Genomic DNA, 14,471 nt, shown 5'->3' on the forward strand with positions numbered 1-14,471 from the left:
TATTGTTTGCTACCCAGCCTCTTCATCTAATACACTGCTCAATAAGAGGTCACTAAAAAGAGCAAGGCTAACATAAATAGATTGGTTGTTCTACTTGAACTATGTCCAGGAAAACAATTTAGAAAAAGAGATTTATGATGAGATACAGAATCACTACTTTTCATCTCTAAGGCAATACAAATATTGGAATATTTGGTAACTATCTTCTATTTTTAACCTATTTTTTATTAAGCAAGTCTGGGAAAACACTAATGCACATCAAAGTAAGAGTCTGGGCAGAATACAGTGAGTATTAATTGGACTCAAAATCATTGTCAAAAGGGTGGTGCATTTTATAACAGAAGATTCCTTTGACCTTCAGTATTTGAATGGATAACATAATTGCTAGCAAATTTTAGGTGCTCAAAAATGTTAACCATAATTATTATCATATTAAATAGTTTAAGTAGAGAAATACAGTGATCTTTCCTGTAACTTCTTAATACTAAATCTTATTTGAGTCTACTTTTTAATTATTCTGTTACTTTTAACCAGAAATTTATAAGTGCAGATTATACTCTTTTTAATGGATGTATGCTTTGTCCTTCTGAGGAAAACAGTATTTACAATAAAATCTTTCCCACACGATTATTACTTTTTCTCCCCCTCTTCCAGAATGTATAGTTAGGACTCTATTACAATGGAATAATGAGAGTTAATTGGAATATCCTGGATACTTGATGAATTTCATTTTGTAAAGAATCTCTGTTTTTTGAAGTCTAATTGATAGGCTGCTATTGTGGCTGAGTAGAAGCAATATGGCATAATTATAGAATACTAGAGCTTGAAGTGCCCTTATACTTTATTTACTCTGACAATAAATATGCAAATGAGGAAAGTGAGATTCAAAGAATTTAAGGTCTTGCTCCCTAGTAAAGAAGTAGTAAGAAACATGGGGCGCCTGGGTGGCACAGCGGTTGGGCGTCTGCCTTCGGCTCAGGGCGTGATCCCGGCATTATGGGATCGAGCCCCACATCAGGCTCCTCTGCTATGAGCCTGCTTCTTCCTCTCCCACTCCCCCTGCTTGTGTTTGCTCTCTCGCTGGCTGTCTCTATCTCTGTCAAATAAATAAATAAAATCTTTAAAAAAAAAAAAAAAAAGAAAACCAAGTTTAAAAAAAAAAAAAAAAGAAGTAGTAAGAAACAGAGCTAGGATTAGGGACCACAGCTAGGACTTGAAACCCCTGGTCTAGGGTTTTTCAACGTATCATTAAGGAACCCCAGGCAGAGCCCTTGCCAAAAATATACCTTCCTGCTACCTAATTTGTTTCTGAAATTCTACCATTAGAGATTCTTTAGTGGAGACTGGTAGGTTTTTTGAGTCTTGAAAAATGCCCTTTAATAGTAAAAGTTATCTCTGAAGGAAGCATTTGTTTATGTCCACTTAGAAAGCTACAAATATTAGTTGACAATTGTTTGTGGCCAAAGACACTAGCTTGAAGATTTTCTTAAGTGTTTCAGGTTCCTGGTTTTATGGATAAGGAGCTCTCCAGTTGCCTCAACTAATGGGGACAGGGGATTTGTGTGAGAAATCTCAGGGAAAGGCTAACAGCCTGCCTCAAGAAGAGCAGAAGGTCTTCTGTCCCAGAGCCTGGAAGGTCCTTTGGAGTTCAAGACAGCTCTGGGATCTCATCAGCAGGAAGCAGCCTTTCACTCTAGCTGCTCACCCCCAGTCCAGTTAACTCCATCCTAAGGTCACATGGTACCAGAAATAGCCCCCTCGGGCTATTCCATTAGGATCTGAGTGGGATACCTTTCTTTAAAGTGAGCTGCTACACAACAGGCACAATGATTGATGTGTCAGTGGAAGCCGGCAGGGAGACAGAGGAGGAGCACCGAGAAGTCCAGAAAAGGTGGAGGTCGGAAACATGTGATTAGGCTAAAGCCTATGTTTGTGTGTCATTGTTTAGATAGTTTACAAATAGTCCCTACTAGCATTTAAAGCAAAGGAAAACAAACAAACAAACTATATATTGGATGAAGAAAAGCTCTTTCAGGCCCTGGCCACAGGAAAATATAGATAGGCTTTATTTGTCTGCCACAGTTCCATCCCTCCACATTTCCTGACTTCAACTGACACATCTAGATCTGTACAGAGCAGAATCTTAGATATGGGTGAGCTTGCCTATGTTGACTTATCTCCTCTTCCTATTCAAGAGATTGTGAACCAATATGGGAAGTAGATCTGAAGCCACTAATCTCCTGGCAGTGAGCTAGACCTCATTATCCTGCCTGCATATCTCTGCCAGGCTAATTTTCTCACTTCCAGGTGTTATGTAGTATGTTCTGTTAATTAAACTTCTTTCCACAACTTTATTGTAAAAAACTTGTTCTCCATTGCAGACTTAAAAGCATCTATTCAACTAAATGAGGGCACATTATTTCTCTGCTCAATAATTGTCTTTGACTTGCCATTTCCTACCTCCTACTTTTCAGGACCTTATGATCCGATTGTCTTGATTATCAAGGTTTATCCACCCCACCTCCATCATTCCCAAATGAGTTCTCTTCTTGGGTAGATAACTTTCTCAATATACATTCATTCTTCTTTTGTCTATTTAATGCATCAGAAGTGCTTCCAAGGAATCATAAAATTACTGGAATAGAGGGGGGAGTCTGATCTAACTTTCAGTTCTACCTATCTCTTGAGATGCTGGACCATTCGTACCTCATCCATGAAACCTTCTCAGATTATTCTAGTAGTGACTAGCCTTTTCTTCTATAATTCTACAGAACATGTACTATTTCCTGCTATACTTAATTTATTACTAAATTACATGCTGTCTAGCATATCACCTTAATATACTGGTTGGTTATACCAGTTTCTCCCGAGTAAAATAGGGGACGTATTCCCATTTTTCCACTTCCAAAAATATATGAATGTGAAACAAGTTTTATTCCCCTTAAGATATATTTAGAAGTTTAACAGAAAATGCAATGTAAACATCAAACATTAAGTTTATAAAAGTTATGTAACGATGGCTAACATTTAACATAGTACTTCTTATGTGTCAGGCCCTGTTCTAAGTGCTTTTCATATAGTAACTTGTTTAATCATCATAACAAGTCTGTGAGATAATATCATTTTTTTAATTTTTTTTAAGATTTTATTTATTTATTTGACAGAGATAGAAACAGCCAGCGAGAGAGGGAACACAAGCAGGGGGAGTGGGAGAGGAAGAAGCAGGCTCAGAGCAGAGGAGCCTGATGTGGGGCTCGATCCCATAATGCCAGGATCACGCCCTGAGCCGAAGGCAGACGCTTAACCGCTGTGCCACCCGGGGCCCCGATAATATCATTTTAATGTACATTTTTAGATTAAGACATTGAGACCCCAGAGAGGTTAAGTAATTTGCCAAAGGATATAGCCAGCTGTAGACAGAACCACAATGTGTATCCAGGGGGTATGCTCCAGAGTGTGGGGTCTTAAACTCTACCCTGCGTGCTCAAGACCATCTCTCTCATATGCAGGCTCTTGGGATAGGCTGCTTCATAATTCAGACCATAGTTTTCTCAAGGTTCCTTAGAGCCCAGTTTGGCTACAGTTTGAACAAAGTAGATGTTTTCTCAGGCAATAATCTTCATATCCTGAATATCCCAAGCTTTGATGGAGGACTGATGTCCCTTCCCAGTACTATCTCTGTGCCATCACCAGGTGTCCTTTGGATGTTTGGTTTAAGATCTGCTATAACTGCTACCCCCGGGGGGGGCCACCATGGGATAATTTGACTAGTGACTCCAAGATAGTCACCCTCTTTCCTCTTTCTGTTTTTGCCCTTTACCAGATTCCTTGAACCTCTCTCCATTTTTCCCCTTGTCTGCTCAGAGAAAGGAGATTTTGGGGAGCTCATGGGAGCATGAGACTCACTCTCCCTTTAACTTCCAAGAGCCTGTCTCAGTAATATACTTTATTCTATAATCTCAATCACATACCGTTATTTTTAGATATGATTTAATGTGTTTTGAGTTTGCCTTTCCACCTGTTCTCTAAATTACCTGGTAAGTAAATGTAGATCAAGCGTTGGGGATCTTTTCTATCACACAGCACGGTGAAGAACCTGTTATGGAGATTCAAGAAACCTCAATTAATTGTGACTGTGACTCTTAACCATTTTAAAAAGTTACTTACGATTTTTACAACTGATTATAGAATAGTTCTTTTGTCAATACTTAATGTATAGAGTGAATTTATAAAAGTAGCCTGAATAATTAAAAACAAGAGTGGAATTTTAAATGACATGATCCACATGATTAAAATAAATGTTAAAAATAATGTGCACTTGTTTACTTTTACTTTTCTATGTAAATAATATTGTTATCTTAAGCTTTGTTCTCTGACATCACATGGATTTCAAAACTTAAGGAGGTACTTGAAGAGTAGACGTCAGTGCACATAATTTGCCAAAAGAGAAATGAAGTTATGTAATGGGTTCAGCATTAGTGTTCGTTCTTCAATGAGTGGCATTAACTCCTTTAATATACTTACGAGCACTCCTGTATATTTGAAGCCCCTGATCTCTTTGTTCTGACGGGCTAAAAGTGCTTTATGCCACTGTTTATTCTGATATTACTACTAAGAAAGAAATAAAAATAAGATAAGAAAAACCTTCCACCACCGCCACCACCAAGCTCACAGATCTGGGTCATGAATGAGGACTAAGCCATCTGAGACACTGCATGTGTGGCTACCTAAGTCCCTCGTCCCAACTGCAGTATTAACATTACGAGGCTGCCTTCTTGACATTGTTTGAGGAACATTGTTTGAGAGACATTTTTTCTTGAAAGAAAAAAATGGCTTTTCCTGCCTCTCCAAGAGAGTAATCAATTTATGAACAATATAGGATCCTACCTTATTCTTGGGTATTCACATTCAGGGTTGCGAGCTGATCATGAGTTTTAGAAGATGCTGTACTCCACATGGCATTAAAAATTGTATTACAATTAATGGTATTTAGAGGAAAATGAGAATAAAATTGGCTTACTGGCCACAAAGGTTTTCCACAGCACTGCCAACTCCTCTCTCTGCTTCCCTTACTTTTTTCTACTCACCTTACAGCTGAGTACTGTTGAATAGAATCAAGAAAGTCTCATGACTCAGTGCCTGAAATTGACACTCTCATGTAATATCTCTGCCGAGCCCACTGTGAGGCAACAAAGGCAACGATCCATTAAAATGTTGTCCGAATGGGTTATTTTAGAATTTTCAATCACTTTCAAACCTCGGGTTAGCTGTCCTTAGAAACAGATAACCTATTTCACAGACCAGACCGGGATCATTAAGCATAAACTTTCCTGCCTACTTCCCCTCCCACATACAGATCATGCTTTTCACTTCATCCATTTTCTGCTCCAAAAATGGGAGAGGAAATTTTCCATGTATTCCCAGATATTCCATGTGGCCTGCCACACAGATTCTTTGGTTTAGGAAGTGTAAGATCTCCTGCCCTTCGGCTGAAACTAAAGTCAGCTTGAAACAAAACACAAAACTCCAAACTTAAAAAAAAAAATTATTTGTATTAGTGAGTTATTTTGGTAGCCAGAACCAATGATTCTATCTGATATCCTTAGAGAAAAGGGTATATATGGACTCAAACTATAACCTAGCAAATCCCAGAAACCAATGGGACCTGGCTAGTTTCCAATGGAAACAAAGGCCTTCTACTCTGGTTACTCTACCTCTTTGCCCTTTGGCCAGTATTCTCTAGTCTAAATTCCAGAGAGAGACAGTCTAATTGACTTAACTAGTTGCTTTTGCCCCAAATGGACAGGATCTTTCACGCAAAGCCATCATGGGTTCTGTTGCCCATCCTTACACCTATCATGGATCACCCCTTGACAGAGAACAGCATAGAGTTTCTTCTCTGAACTTTGAGCTTTAGAGAGAACATCTTAGTTATGAGGGGGCCCTCATAACAGGCAGGATGACTGTCCCAACAAGTACAACTATAAAACCACTGGAAATGTTGATGACATCCAGAAAGAGTGCTCCTGGACTCTTCCTTACAGAGCCAGAGTCTGTGAGCCACCTACGGTGTGCAGACATAATGCCGGAAATGCCCAGTGTTTCTGTCATTCCTCCTTATGTTTCGTGGCTACAGGGTGAATGCGCTCATATGTCTCAAAATATAGTTCGATGACCGTTTGTCTGTGTCTCTTCAAAACTGAGAAAGAAAATACAGGACAGGGATGCAGATCCCTGGATTTTTTTATCATTAAATTTTCTTGATGCTCTTTTAGTACTTTGCAAATTGTTATCTCATGGGTGGTTGTAATTCCATAAATATGGGTCAAAGTTTTCCTTTGGCTTAGATTAATCATTGATACCCACAGAAATAAATCCTCACAAGAAAAACAAACGAAACAACAGAACCTAGAGGAATTAACAATCATGATGTCCAACTTTCCCTAAATTAAGAAAGCAGATTTCAAAGAGACATACAAACAGGTAGAAGTTTCCCTTTCATTGCAGAAGTCTCCCATTTAAAAAAAAAATGAATTATAAAAACAAATCTGAACTAAATTGACTTTATAAACTACTTTTTTAACTGCAGGCATAATACTTTTTGCAATACTGTATTTCCTAAGTTGCGTGACCCAGTCACATTCATTATAATGTTTGATAGCTTGGCTGCTGTTCTAAATTTCTGCAACAGAAGAGTCTCTGTTTTTGAATTATATATGCTACACTGAGAATTTGCCCGATTTCCCTAAATATCAAATCATGATACACCTTAGCTATTAGCTTTTAAAAAAAGATATTTTAACTCTTCGGGAAACTATCAGTCTAAAGGTTAAGAGCATTTGGAAAGTTCAATGTGCCCACCAAGAGTGCCAGAACTCATTAGTTACAAAAGATGAATAGTCCAGATGGCGCTGTTTCACAACAGCTGCTAACCCCACAACTACCTGCATTAGCCTATCCTCACTGGTATTCCTGACCCTGTGAGTTACACATTAACTAAAGTCATTTACTATTTTCAAATACATTTTTTTCACATTTTAAAGATTCTTATTACCTTACTTATAGCACCATTTATCACTATGGATTTTTCTGTATTATTGCATGTTAAGACTTATTTTCCTGCTTTGTGTAAGATTTCATTTTAATACCATCAATAAAATAAGCTGGCATGGGGGCGGGGTTGGTGGGAATAGAAACTTGGAATATCATTTCACTGGCATAATACTTATACATAATAAGACCAGTCCATCAACTTTTTTCTCGTCCCTTTCTTCCATTTGCACTGATTTGGTTGGTTTTTCTAGGTAGCCTCCCTAAGACAGTGTAAGAATTACTTATTGATAGTCAAGACCATGGAGCCTAGAGTTCTTGTTCGTATGCAGAGTTAGGTGCTTGTGATGACATTTACATGAGGCTAGCTAACCTTGTAGGTAAATTTTGAAGACGTCAAACTTTAACTTGGAAAACAGCAAAGTTTTTCTCCTTTTTTTGTTTTGTTTTTATTTTTGTTTTCGTTTTGTAAGCCAAGTTCTAAACGATGAAGCAAGAGAAAAGAAAAAAAAAAGGAAGAAAAGGAAGAAAGATAAACCTAAAGCTGCCCCTTGTTTTAACCGTTCTCTAATTTCTCTTTTGTAGGATTTCAGGAGTTTACTACAAGTCATTTTCCAAAAAAACCCATAAATCTACACATTTGTTTTCTTTTGTATCCCTCTATCTGTAGTTTGCTACCTTTTGGGCTCATATATATTCATTTCTTTACTTACTTGGTAGTAAGCTTTCTGAAATAATATTTGCATAAGATTATTCTATTTCCAATTACTTTTCATATGTTATCTAATTCAATTCTATCGACAGTCTTGGGGGAATGGCATGGTTTAGTCATCACCTATGTTTTATAGATGAAACAACTGAGTCTCCTGGAAGCTAATTGACTTTCTTGAGATCACGGGCAGAACTAATAAGTGAGTTCAATATAGAACAAAATTGATTTCTTGCATAATAGATGCTCTTCCCAGGACCTTAAGCAAAATCACATGATAATTTTTCACATGGTGAAAACTCCTGCATGTGAAACTGCCAATGCTCTGATAATCTCAGATAAATATAAATGTTTTTTTAACTTTACTGTCTTTAGGTTAGGTGAAAGAATATGGTAAGAAAATATCTGATTATCTCAATGTTTAACAAGAAAATATCTAAATGCTCATAACCATGTATCTCAAATTAGGGTACCAGGCATCAAAACCACAAGGATTAGCCTGAGATATTATTTCATAGTATCTATTTTATTTAAAAAGTTAGAAAATGAAGCTTAAATTTTCATGTTCGCACAAATGTACATACATGTGCACCCAAGGTTATCTCTTTTTCATGTCAGAAAATCTTGAATTTTTAAAAATAAAAATGCATAGAGAGGAACTTTTTTTATTGTATACCAAGGATGCATCAGCAGTGATTATTCACTGAATTCATTTCAGAATGGTATTGGTTTTTTGGTTAAAAAATATGGGTTTGAATACTTATTATTCCAGTATAAACTTCTAACAAAATAGGAATTATCTTGATAGCACACTTTACAGGCTTATGTATAAGAAAGTGTTGGGCAGGTATTTTAGAGATTACCGATTCAACGTTGAACTATGATTTTTCTTCATGGAATAAAAGAAATTATGGGGCACCTCGGTGGCTCAGTCAGTTAACTGTCTGCCTTCAGCTGAGGTCATGATCCCAGGGTCCTAGGCTCGAGCCCCACATCGGGCTCCCTGCTTGGTGGGGAGCCTGCTTCTCCCTCTGCCTGCCAGTACCCCTGCTTGTGCTCTCTTTTTCTGCCCATCAAATAAATAAAAATTAAAAAAAAAATTGTGACAAAGTTGTATTAAGTCATTATTCCCTCTGAATCTAAGAATGACTCACAAAGCTGGACAGTCAGTAACTCCAATATAAAAAGAAAAAGTAGTGTGTTTATCACACATGAGTATGAAGTTTGGAGGTTAGATGAAGAATTCATTCATGGGGAGTATGAGTCACTTGACACTCTTCTATTTATATATGATAAAATTACAGAGTCAATGGTTAAATAAGAATGCTCTTATGCAAATTCCTTCACAGATAAAGTCTTTTGAGAAATATTTCCCTGAGACTATTAAAGAGACTGACTGGTAAAACAGGTATTTTATCAAACCACAAAATGATATAAACAACTTCAGCAATAGAAATATGCTCTTGAAATTTCCATCCTGTTGCCTCAGAAGTTTCGCTCAACTGCCGTTGCACAGCGTTATAGACACCTCTCCTCGGTGGTTATTCTGATGTGACTCACAAAGCAGTGAAAAACTTTTGCCCCTTATAGTCACATATTAATATAAATGTGAGTTCAAAAAATATTACAATATTTAATCTAAGAAAAAGAAAAAACTACTGTTCTCTGTCTGTATGTTGAACCTGATTTGGAAGATCAGACCACCTGGATTCAACCCAGTTTTCTGAGACTGATAAACTCAATTGTGCGTTCACACGCACACATAACTAGGAAACCTGTTAGTAGCAGTTGTTTCTAAGGATAAGAAATTTAAAATATTTATGTCTTATGAAAAGGTGAATATGTTATGAAGCAGATTAGATTTTGTACACATTTTTAAGATAGGATCTAAAGCTTGAGATTCTATGGTTATTGTTTAACCCTTTGGACTATAAAGATGAAAAGATTAACGTAAGGCATTCAATGCAGTGCTTGCCAAAGGATATATACTCCCTGAGGGCAGAAATCTGATTTCTCTCTACCTCTATGTCCCAGCACATAAAACAGTGCCTGACAGGGAGTTAGAAGTGTTTAGCAGGATGATCTGGAGGTTTCCCCTAAGAAATTTAAGAACTGGGTCCTTCCAATTGCTGCTTTGCACCTGTAATATGAGGATACTTAAAATATAATCCTGCTGATGCTGCCATTAAACAAAATAAATCATAGGGCTACCATCTGCATAAATCAGATCCTTGCAGAGGCCCAAAACCTCCTACTCTCAGGTCCCCAGTCCCAAACTGGGTCATATTTAACAGTGCTGTTTTATCTGAGCTGTTAAATCTGTCACCCATGAGATAGGAGATAGATTTAGGTGAAAGTCTACCCTAAAACTATAAGCTTATCATAAAAGTTCATCCTTCATCACGAGTCTTCTTACCTCTGAACTGTTGGCCAATGTAAGAGTAAGGCATGGACATAGTTGAGATTTTGTGAAGGTGAGTACATCAGAACTTAGGACTTATGGTTCATAACCAATCTTCATGAGAAGTGAGTACACACAGTCACCCTAGAGTTTCCACCTCAACACATGAAATACGTTCAGTACATATTTGTTGAATGAATGAATGAATGGTTGGGTCTCCATAAATCATGATTAACATTGTACTCATACTACTGTTATTATCTTTGCTCTTTAAACTATGAATGAGAAAAGAAATAAATGTTTTATACTATACAATATACCCATAAATTCATAAAGTCAAAGAATATCTTTAGAAACTTGAACACTATGGAAATGAGTAATGATCAGAGTCATATTTTAGCTTTCTTAGCAAATTTTGGCCTAGATTGATGTATAATAATGTAAAATTTTGGATTTATTTGAAAGAGTCTAATACCAGAACAAGATAAATGGGTTTGAAGCTTTATAAAATTGAGGAGAAAATTATAAAACGTTATTGAACTACATTGTTAACACTGAGGACATGGCAGGTTAGTCTAAAAAAGGCATTGTATGATAACTTTGATAGATGCCAACCCAGAAAAGTAGTATTTAATTATATTCAACATCCATGCCTCTTAGAAAATTTTAGTAAGCTCAGAATAGAAGGAAACTTAGATAATCACCATACTTTTTTTTTTAAAGATTTTATTTATTTATTTGACAGAGAGAGAGGCACCGAGAGAGGGAGCACAAGCAAGGGGAGTGGGAGAGGGTGAAGCAGGCTTCCCGCTGAGCAGGGAGCCCCCCCATGTGGGGCCTGATCCCAGAAGGCTGGGATTATGACCTGAGCTGAAGACAGATGCTTAACGACTAAGCCACCCAGGTGCCCCAAACATCATACTTTTAAAAGTGGAAAATTGCAAGTATTACCATTAATGTCAGGAAAAAGATAATAATACCTTTATGTTGATAAGTAAAGCCCTATGTATAAGTTTTATTATATTGTTATTTTCCATTTGAATAAGACAACAAATAAAATAATCCAAGAGAATTTAAAAAAATGGAATAACAAGAGTTCAGTAAAGTAAGTAGTTAAAGGTAAACAATCAAGACTCTGTAGTAAAAAAGATTAAAGAGGAAATGTTATATGATCACTTCAATGATACAGAAAATGTGCTTGGTAAAATTTAGAATTACTTGTTTCTTAAAAACTGCAGAAATAGAAAGGAATGTCCTTAGCTAAAACCGAACAGAAAACATTATACTTAATGGTGAAATACTGGAAATTTCTTGGTAATCAGGAACAAACCAAAAATGCTTGCTATCACCACTTCCATTTAACATTTATCTTAGCAGTGCAAAGGTATCAAAAATCTACCATGCTTACCGGGTGCATGTCTTAATATTGTAAAGACGCTAATTCTCCCCAAATTGAATTATACTTTTAATGCAATACCACTCAAATCCTTATACATTTATTTTTTTGTATATGTGAGCTTGATAAGCCAATTCTATGGAAGAAGATATTTGTAAATGACCTGTCTGATAAAGGGTTAGTATCCAAAATCTATAAAGAACTTACCAAACTCAACATCCAAAAAACAAATAATCCAGTTAAGAAATGGGCAGAAGACATGAATAGACACTTTTCCAAAGAAGACATCCAGATGGCTAATAGACACATGAAAAGATGCTCAACATCACTCACCATCGGGCAAATACAAATCAAACCAAGATGAGATACCACCTCACACCAGTCAGAATGGCTGAAATCAACAACACAAGAAACAAGTGTGGTGAGGATGTGGAGAAAGGGGAACCCTCCCTCACCGTTGGTGAGAATGCAAACTGTTGCAGTCACTCTGGAAAACAGTTTGGAGGTTCCTCAAAAAGTTAAAAATAGAGCTACCCTATGACCCAACAATTGCACTACTAGGTATTTATCCAAATGATACAAAAATGCTGATTCAAAGGGGCATAGGCGCCCCAAAGTTTATAGCAGCATTATCAACAATAGCCAAATTATGGAAAGAGCACAAATGTACATGAATGGATAAAGAAGAGGTTATATATATATATATAGACACACAATGGAATATTACTCTGTAATCAAAAAGAATGAAATCTTTTCATTTGCCACAATGTAGATGGAACTAGAGTGTATTATGCTAAGCAAAATAAGTCAGAAAGACAAATATATGATTTCCACTTGTGTGGAATTTAAGAAACAAAACAGGTGAACATAGGGGAAGGGAAGGAAAAATAAAATAAGATAAAAACGGAGAAGGAGGCAAACCATAAGAGACACTTAAATATGGAAAACAGACAGGCTTGCTAGAGAGGTGGTGGGTAGGGGGATGGGCTAAATGGGTAATGAGCATTAAGGAGGGCATTCGTTGGGGGTATTTGGTGAGCACTGGAGGTTATACGTAAGTGATAAATCACTAAATTCTACTTCTGAGACCAATACCACACTGTATGTTAACTAACTTGAATGAATAAAATAAAAATAGAATATATTTGGGAGATTAAAGGGTGAAATGATGAAAAAACAATACCTAAAGAAGAAGAGGATAAAAGGGCTTGTGGATTTCAAGACTTATTATAAGTTCCAGCTTTTGAGGAAGTGTAGTATTGTCACAGAAATGGACAAATGACAAGGACAACACAATAAAGGGGCCAAAAGCTGGCCTAGGCATATATAGAGAGGCTTAGTATTGGACAAAATTGAATCCATAACGAAAGAATAGTCTTTGCAATAAAAAAAAAATTGGTTAGACTTAGGACTGTACATCTATACTTTCAGGTACTGTGTGGTCAATTTCAAAAATAGGTCTAACTCTGTGTTCTGAATTAGAAAGGTAGTTCACTTAGCAGATATTTTGGGGCCACTTACTATGTACCACTTACTATAAAATTTTTCTTCCAAAATGTATTACGAAGTTAAAATAGCAGATTTCAACATTGCATAGAATTGTGGTTTTTGACTCCTGTCTTTTTTACTTCTATCTCACACAACATCACAATCCTCACAAATGTTGCTCTTTTTATCCATCTAATTCCGCTTTTCCCTTTAGCCATTCTTTGCAATCTGCCAAACACCAGTCACCCATCTACCTCTGAGTTTCTGGACTAGCTGTTGTTTCTGTTTTGAATGTCCTCCATCAGAAATCCCCATGGCCTACACTCTTAGCAAATCAAGGTCTGTGTCAAATCATTCAACTCTTTTTTCAGTGAGATTACCCATTGCAGCCTGTATTCCCTCTCTACAATTTCTATTTTAGTGTTCTTTGTAGCATATATTGCTTTCTCAGATTCTTTATTTTTAAATGTTTATTTCATTATTGTCTGAATTTCGCATTATATAAACTCTATAAAGGGAGAAATTTCTGTTATTCATTGCTATATCCCAACACTAGAAAAGCACCTGTCATGTAGTAGGATTAAAGATAGTGTATATGTATGTCTGTGTATCTGTTTGTTTGCACAAATGTATAAAGAAAGCTCAAAAGAATAATATCAAATTGTTTCTAGTGGTTATTTCTGGAGGAGAGTGGTACTGGAGGAAGGATGAAGGGAACCTTTCCCATTTTACTTCACATTTTACTGTGTTGCTTGAATTATATATTGTAACAAGTCAAGTTTTTTAATGTTCCTGAATCTCTTCCAAATAAAACAGACATATAAAATAGGGTTGAAAAACTCAAACACTATGGGCAATATCTACAACGATACTATGCAAGAAAGTATTTCCAAGAACCCTAAAATACAAGCAGGTAGGACAAACCATTCAGCTTGTGTAGACCTGTGCTTGTAAGACCTGTGCTTGTAAGACCTGTGTATCAGCATGTTATGGGAAGAAGCTAAAAGAAACAATAGGTTATCTGATTGACCTGAGAACAGGACTCCAAAGACCCCACAGGTACTCATTGGAAAGCTGAGCAGACCAATTTGATAACAGCAGCTAAAACTGGGAAGAATTTTTACACATTCCAATTCACTGGGAAGGGCAAGGGTTCAGTGGCAGATGTGAAAAGGTCAGAGAACTTCATGAGCTTTCAAAGGTAACTGGAGCTTCTGTCCAGGAAAAAGTCCTACACTGAAGAGAAACTGCTAGATGTATATTTCAAGATGAGAGGAGAAAGATCATAGGAGAAAGGAAAGCCAAAGTCCAGAAAAAGTTGGGGATGAGGGGATAAGCAAAGATGCATATCTCAGAAAATATGAAACAACATTATTTTATCACTATTGTTATAACAACAGAAAAAGGAGCTTCAGACCCTCAAAAAC

The 14,471-nt window shown here is 36.7% G+C and overlaps 1 protein-coding gene across 2 annotated transcripts in view; it reads left to right on the forward strand.

Annotated features, from left to right (window-relative positions):
- Nucleotides 1-14,471, forward strand: part of PIK3C2G (phosphatidylinositol-4-phosphate 3-kinase catalytic subunit type 2 gamma) — a 318,577-nt gene that overhangs the window by 235,598 nt on the left and 68,508 nt on the right. The gene's annotated exons all lie outside the window — the stretch shown is intronic.

Source organism: Ursus maritimus, unplaced genomic scaffold (assembly GCF_017311325.1).
Source record: "Ursus maritimus isolate PB19 unplaced genomic scaffold, ASM1731132v1 scaffold_26, whole genome shotgun sequence".
Taxonomy (NCBI): Eukaryota; Metazoa; Chordata; class Mammalia; order Carnivora; family Ursidae; genus Ursus; species Ursus maritimus.